We start from the raw sequence: 6,663 nt of genomic DNA on the forward strand, positions 1-6,663 counted from the left end.
GCCATCCAACCATCTCATCCTCTGTCATCCCCTTCTCCTCCTACTTTCAATCTTTTCCAGCATCAGGGTCTTTTCCAGTGAGTTGGCTGTTCACATCAGAGGGCCAAAGTTTTGGAGCTTCAGATTTAGCATCAGTCCTTCCAATGAATATTCAGGATTGATTTCCTTTAAGATTGATTGGTTTGATCTCCTTGTAGTCCAAGGGACTCTCAAGAGTCTTCTCCAACACCACAGTTCAAAAGCATCAATTCTTTGATGTTCACCCTTCTTTACAGTCCAACTCTCACATCCATACTTAACTACGGAAAAAACCACAGCTTTGACTATACAGACCTTTGTTGTATAATTTCACTGAAACAATGGAAATAGTGACAGACTTTATTTTCTTGGACTCCAAAATCACTGCAGATTGTGACTGCAGCCATGAAACTAAAAGATGCTTGATTTTTGGAAGAAAAGCTATGACAAACCTAGACAGCCTATTAAAAAGCAGAGACATTACTTTGCTGACAAACGTCCGTATAGTCAAAGATAAAAAGCCCCCTAATCCTGTGAATATTTTATCCACCTAGGAAAGTATTGAGTGTTCTCCTTGCCCTCTTCTTTCTATCTCCTCCTCTCCCTCTCTTTCTTTTCCTGTCTCCCCAGCAATAGTCAAAACTAGATAATGGATTAATTGGGAAATGTTTTCTTTTGCTAATCCATTTTTTTAAACCATCATTACCTTCATCTATACACATATTCAAAGAGAGGGAAAAGAGAGGAGAAAGAAATGTGAAATGCATTTTGAAACATGAAGTGAAAGTGTTAGTTGCTCAGTCGTGTCTGACTCTTTGTGATCACGTGAACTACAGCCCACCAGGCTCCTCTGTCCATGGAATTCTCCAGGCAAGAATACTGGAATGGGTTGGTATTTCCTTCTCCAGGGGATGTTCCCAACCAAGGGATTGAAGCTGGGGTCAGCAGTACTTGTAAAATGTTTCATTTCTCTTTGAATTAAAATTTCTCATTACTTCTTTTTGATATGTTTAGAAACATTTTGCTCATATTGATAACTATTTTGTGTGTATATGTTTTTGTTGTTCAATCATTAAGCCTTGTATGACTCTCTGAGAACCCATGAACTGCAGAACACCAGGCATCCTTTTCCTTCATTTTCTCCTGAAATTTGCTCAAACTCATGTCCATTGAGTCACTGATGCCATCCAACCATCTCATCTTCTGTCACCCCCTTCTCCTGCCCTCAATCTTTCCCAGCATCAGGGTCTTTTATAATGAGTTGGCTCTTTGCATCAGGTGGCCAAATTATTGGAGCTTCAGCTTCAGCATCAGGCCTTTCAGTAGATATTCAGAGTTGATTTCTTTTAGGATTGACTGATTTGATCTCCTTGCTCTCCAAGGGATTCTCAAGAGTCTTCTCCAGTACCACAATTCAAAAGCATCACAAGAGACAACTTGTATGCTCAAAAAACAAAAACAAAAACAAACCAATGACTGCTTAGTGTGTTATTGAACCCAAGTTCTCATGTCCCTGATGCACAGTGAGGTCAAACTGAAACACTGGTGTTTGGAGCTGAGAAAGATTTGTTGCAAGGACTTAGCAAGGAGAGCAGGCAGCTCATGCTCAAATGATCAGAACTCCTTGGATGGCTTTCAGGCAAGGGTTTTTAAGGACAATGTTAGGGGAGAAAGTCTCAGGATATGTGATCAGCTCATAGCACTTCTGATTGGCTGGTGGTGAGGTAACAGGGTGATATTTCTGGAATCTCAACCTTCTGATTCCAACCAGTCTGGGGTCTGCAAGCTTGTGGTCAGCATGCAGTCACCATGCTCCACCTGAATGGGGGTCTTGATTTCTGTAGAACAACTCAAAGATATTCATCAGATTATTATCTCTTTTCATATGGAAGAACTAGGAGTCCTGTACTGTTTCCCTAATCACTAACTGCGTGAGTCTATTCTTTAGAAGACTTTGAGGAGGCCCAGGAGCCTAAACACCCCCCACCCCCGCCTTTTTTCCCCTTACACACCAAAGACAGGAGACAAAGAGGAGTTTTTGTACCTTGAAGGGCCCTGCAGGGTCCTGCTTGGTTTCACATGTACCCAACAACCATTCTCTGCTAGGACTAGCTTCTTTTTGGGCTTCCCTCGTGGCTCAACTGGTAAAGAACCCTCCTGCTAATGCAGGAGTTGCAAGAGAAGTGGGTTTAATCCCTGGGCCAGGAAGACCCCCTGGAAGAGGAGATGGTAACCCACTCCAATATTCTTGCCTGGGAAATCCCATGGACAGAGGAGCCTGGCAGGCTACAGTCCATGGGGTCACAAAGGGTTAGACATGACTGATCCTGCATGAAAGCAACAACAGGGAAGAGAAATTTGGTCTTTGACTTAGGGCAGTAGCTACTATTTTGCAGCACCTTTTCATGTGCGATTCTGCTTCTTGAGCATTTAAGAATCCACTGATTTTGCTCAAAGTAGCTATTGCCAATTCCTTATATCTTTATGCCATACACTCTTCCTCTTACTGATTTTGGCTGATTTTGGCTATACTACATTATTGGAGGCTGAATTTTAAAACATCATGTGTGTCCACATTTCACCTAACCCAGTTAAGTCATTACTAACTGTGCATAAGGACTCAACTCAGTTTAGTTTTTGTGAACTATTACCTCTGATTCAAGTGGTTAACCCACTTACATTTTTACTCTATTTATGTCCATTTTTATAATTCCTTTTCTGTTTTTAATGTTTATGTGTTTATCCATTGTTGATTGCACGGGGCTTCATTGCTGTGTGCAGGCTTTCTCTAGTTGTGACAAGTGGGCGACACCCTTTGTGGTAGTGCACAGGCTTCTCACTGCAGTGGCTTCTCTTGTTGCAGAGCACAAGCTCAGTAGTTGTGATGTACGAGGTTAGTTGCTCCATCGCGTGTGGAATCTTACTGCACCAGGGATCAAACCCATGCCCCCTGCATTGGCAGGCAGATTCCTAACTGCTGGACCACCAGGGAAGTTCTTTTTTCTACTTCCTTGTTACTGTTTTAACATTTTATACTAATTTAGATTGAATGAAACAGAGGTTCATTTTCTTCAAATAATGGAGAAACTTTATTAACACTGGATAAAGAAATCTAGTTACCGAAATACAAGAACTATAATATGGAAGGAGCTTACAGACGGTCATTCGGCATTTAAGGCAATTCTCAGATTTCAGAAGTTTGTGACTCTTCACTTTAGGGTTCCAAAGCCTATATAATTAAATAAAAAGGGATTTTCAGCCTTAACCTATCATACCTTCATAATAATCCCTTTATATGCAAGGGATATAAAGGGATTTTCCTAGTTCTATTTCTACTAGTGTTATAGGGCTAACACTTTCCTGAAATAAGCATTCTGATTGATTTAGGCAGTCACCATTCTCATTTTTGTTGTTGTTGTTGTTTGTTTGCTTCAGACCTCATCATGGTTAGCGAGCTTGCCTGTGGGTTGGCTTCTTTTGTGCCAAGTACTCACTCCTCATCCAAACTGCGTGGGAAGGTCAGGGTCACATGACTAGGTTGATCTCTGAGAGAGGATTGTGGAAAGTGCTCTTTGTCCTGTTTCTCTTGAAGAGAACTTTCTTATGGCTGACATATCTAGTGTAGTGCTCCTTGTATTCCTATACATCCTTATATTCTTATATTCATGTGTACAATTGCCATATGAAATAATCCAATTAAATTAAATATCACAGAGGGCATATACTACTCTGATTTGCTTAGGTTATAGTTTCAGCAGCTGCAATTCAAACTATTAGCAGCTTTAAAACATGAGAGCTTATATCCTTATTTAAGCCTAATTTGCTACTGTGTCTCTTCCTTTATCTTACCACTCCATTTTCTTTCTTTTATTGTAAAGTCCGTTAATTCATCATAGCCAAAAAATGAAAATACTGTGTTGGGAATATGATATTCAGTTAAGTCTAGGAATGACAGTGTTGGCAGGGGCATGATTAAAAAAAAAAAAAAAAGAAGAAAAAGTCAAATTCAAATCCATAATAATTGCTTATGACTAGTAGAGCCAGTATAACTCCTACTTCCCTTGAGTACTAGTACCATACCAGGGAATAATGATTGATAAATATTTCCTGAAAAATTTGTTTTTCAACTTTTATTCAGACATTTGAATATTCACATTTGGTTTTTAATTCTGGTAGTGTTTTCCTTTACACTTAAAATTTGTATTCTATGTTATATTTCTTTAATTATCAATATCATGAGTGACTTTATATTTATTGATTCTCTCTCATGCAAAAGAAGGAAATTAGTGCTCTTTTACTTCCCCCTCTCTTACCACTTTCTAGTTTTTATTGGTATTGTGGTCTTCTGGATTCATAATATTACAAATACATATTTATGATGTGTCTTCTAAGATGTATTAAAAAGAGAAGAAGGATTATGGAAATATGGCAGCCTGTTCTGAATGTGTTTTCTGTTCTCCCATATCTGATTGTCTACCACTACTGAACTAGGTGGACCTAGTCAACCTGAAAAGCATGATCATCCTAGAAATCAACGGTGTGGATATCGAGGATTTGGGCTTTTTCACTTTATAGAGAAAAGTCTAGAGACCATGGTCTATGAGAAGTCCCGATGTCTGTGTGTGCTAAGTCACTTCAGTCGTGTCCAACTCTGTGCGACCCTATGAACTGTATCCTGCCAGGATCCTCTGTCCATGGGAATCTCTGAGGCAAGAATACTAGAGTGGGTTGCCATGCCCTCCTCCAGGAGATCTTCCCAATCCAGGGACTGAACCCGTGTCTCTTATGTATCCTACATTGGCAGGCAGGTTCTTTACCTCTAGCATGACCTGGGAAGTCTGAGAAGCTCCAGTATTAGGATCTAAATATATTAAAAGCAGAAGTAGATGCTGAAAGATTTGAGGACACCAAACCCAATGAACCCTCTGTCTCATACACACAACTTTGATGTATATCGGCCCTGCATAAAAAAGTCTAGGTTCCCCATTGTCAAGACTGGATAGTGGAAGGAACATAGGGACCTGGCAAGTAGGTCTCCAGCTAGGTTAGGCTAGGGATCAAGGACAGTAGGCAACTGCTAAAGGGACAGGGAACCCATATTCTTTCATCTTTTGAGAGAGATCCTATACAAGCTGTTCCCACTTAGCATGACTCAGTCTCAGAAGCCAACAGCAGTGACAACATCAAAAGCAGCAAAAAAAAAAAAAAAAAATCACAAATAAGGAGCTTGGTAGCTTGAGAGGAAATTCAGCTTCCACAGAGAGCCAACTGGAAGAGACACAGGAAAACTTGGATAGACAATAAATGAACTTAAGGGCCAAAGAAAACATGAAATCATCATTTTGGACCTTAATACTGTACTTGTAGAATTTTTACAAGTTAGTAAACAAATTAAAGTAAAAGACAGCAACTGAAGACAGTGGAGCGAAATCAGTGGTGCAGAGAGGTGTGGGTAGAAAAAAATATCAGAGCCTGTGGAGCATTTAGATATTGCTTTTGGTGGAAATCAATAATAGAAAAGCATGACACTAATAGAGGAGTACAAAAGGGCCCAGTGCCTTTGTTTCCTTACAAATAAAATGAGGATAACAATAGTATCTCATGGAATTATTATAAAGATTTAAAGGAGTTAATATTTGTAATCACTGCAGGTGGTGACTACAGCCATGAAATTAAAATACAGTCAAGAAATTAAAATGCTCCTTGGGAAAAAAGCTATGAGAAACCTAGGCAGCATATTAAAAAGTAGAGACCTCACTTTGCCGACAAAGATCCACATAGTCAAAGCTATGGCTTTGCCAGCAGTCATGTACAAACGTTCAGAGTTGGACCCTATAGAAGGCTGAACCCCGAAGAGTTGATGCTTTCAAACTGTGTGCTGCAGGAGACTCTTGAGAGTCCCTTGGACTGCAAGATCAAACCAGTCAACCCTGAAGGAAACCAACCCTGAATGTTCATTGGAAGGACTGATGCTGAAGCTCCAATAATTTGGCCACCTGATGCAACGAGCCGACTAATTGGAAAAGATCCTGATGCTGGGAAAGACTGAGGGCAGGAGAAGGGGGTGACAGAGGATGAGATGGTTGGATGGCACCATTGACTCGATGGATATGAGTTTGAGCAAATTCTGGGAAATATTGAAAGACTGGGAAGTCAGTCATGCTGTGGTCCACGGGGTCGCAAAGAGCTGGATAGGACTTAGTGACTGAACAGTGTTGGTAAGGTGCTTAAATCAGTTCTTAATGCAGAATAAAGGCCATGTGTTTGCTAAGTCAATAGATAAAACAGAAATAATGACTAAATTCAAAGGTTGGTATTTGAAAAGATGAATAAAATAAACACTTCTTGAGAATGGTTTTAAACAAGGAGATAGAGATGAAAAACAAGAAATTTGGAATGTAAAAGCAAGCACTTCTAATACAGAAGAATTTAAAAGAATTATATTTGAATGCTACCTGCAAACCTTGGCAATTTGAAAATCATGAGAAATATCTGGTTTTCCATTTAAATGCAAATGCTCAATATTGACCTAACAAGAATCTGAAATGATTTTATTACCACAATTCTATTAGAACAATGATTCTTGATCATTCATTCTAAAAATCTGAATGAATCTATTACCACAATACAAATTGGTGCAGGGCA

The 6,663-nt window shown here is 39.5% G+C and overlaps 1 long non-coding RNA gene across 1 annotated transcript; it reads right to left on the reverse strand.

Moving 5' to 3' along the window:
* Positions 1-412: 412 nt before the first annotated feature.
* On the reverse strand, positions 413-5,955 carry LOC122674855. Its single transcript, XR_006335063.1, has 3 exons — positions 5,796-5,955; positions 4,932-4,947; positions 413-506 (listed from the first exon to the last, which is right to left on the reverse strand). It is a non-coding gene; the product is annotated as an uncharacterized LOC122674855 (long non-coding RNA).
* Positions 5,956-6,663: the final 708 nt, after the last annotated feature.

The sequence above is a fragment of the Cervus elaphus genome, chromosome 18 (assembly GCF_910594005.1).
Source record: "Cervus elaphus chromosome 18, mCerEla1.1, whole genome shotgun sequence".
NCBI lineage: Eukaryota > Metazoa > Chordata > Mammalia > Artiodactyla > Cervidae > Cervus > Cervus elaphus.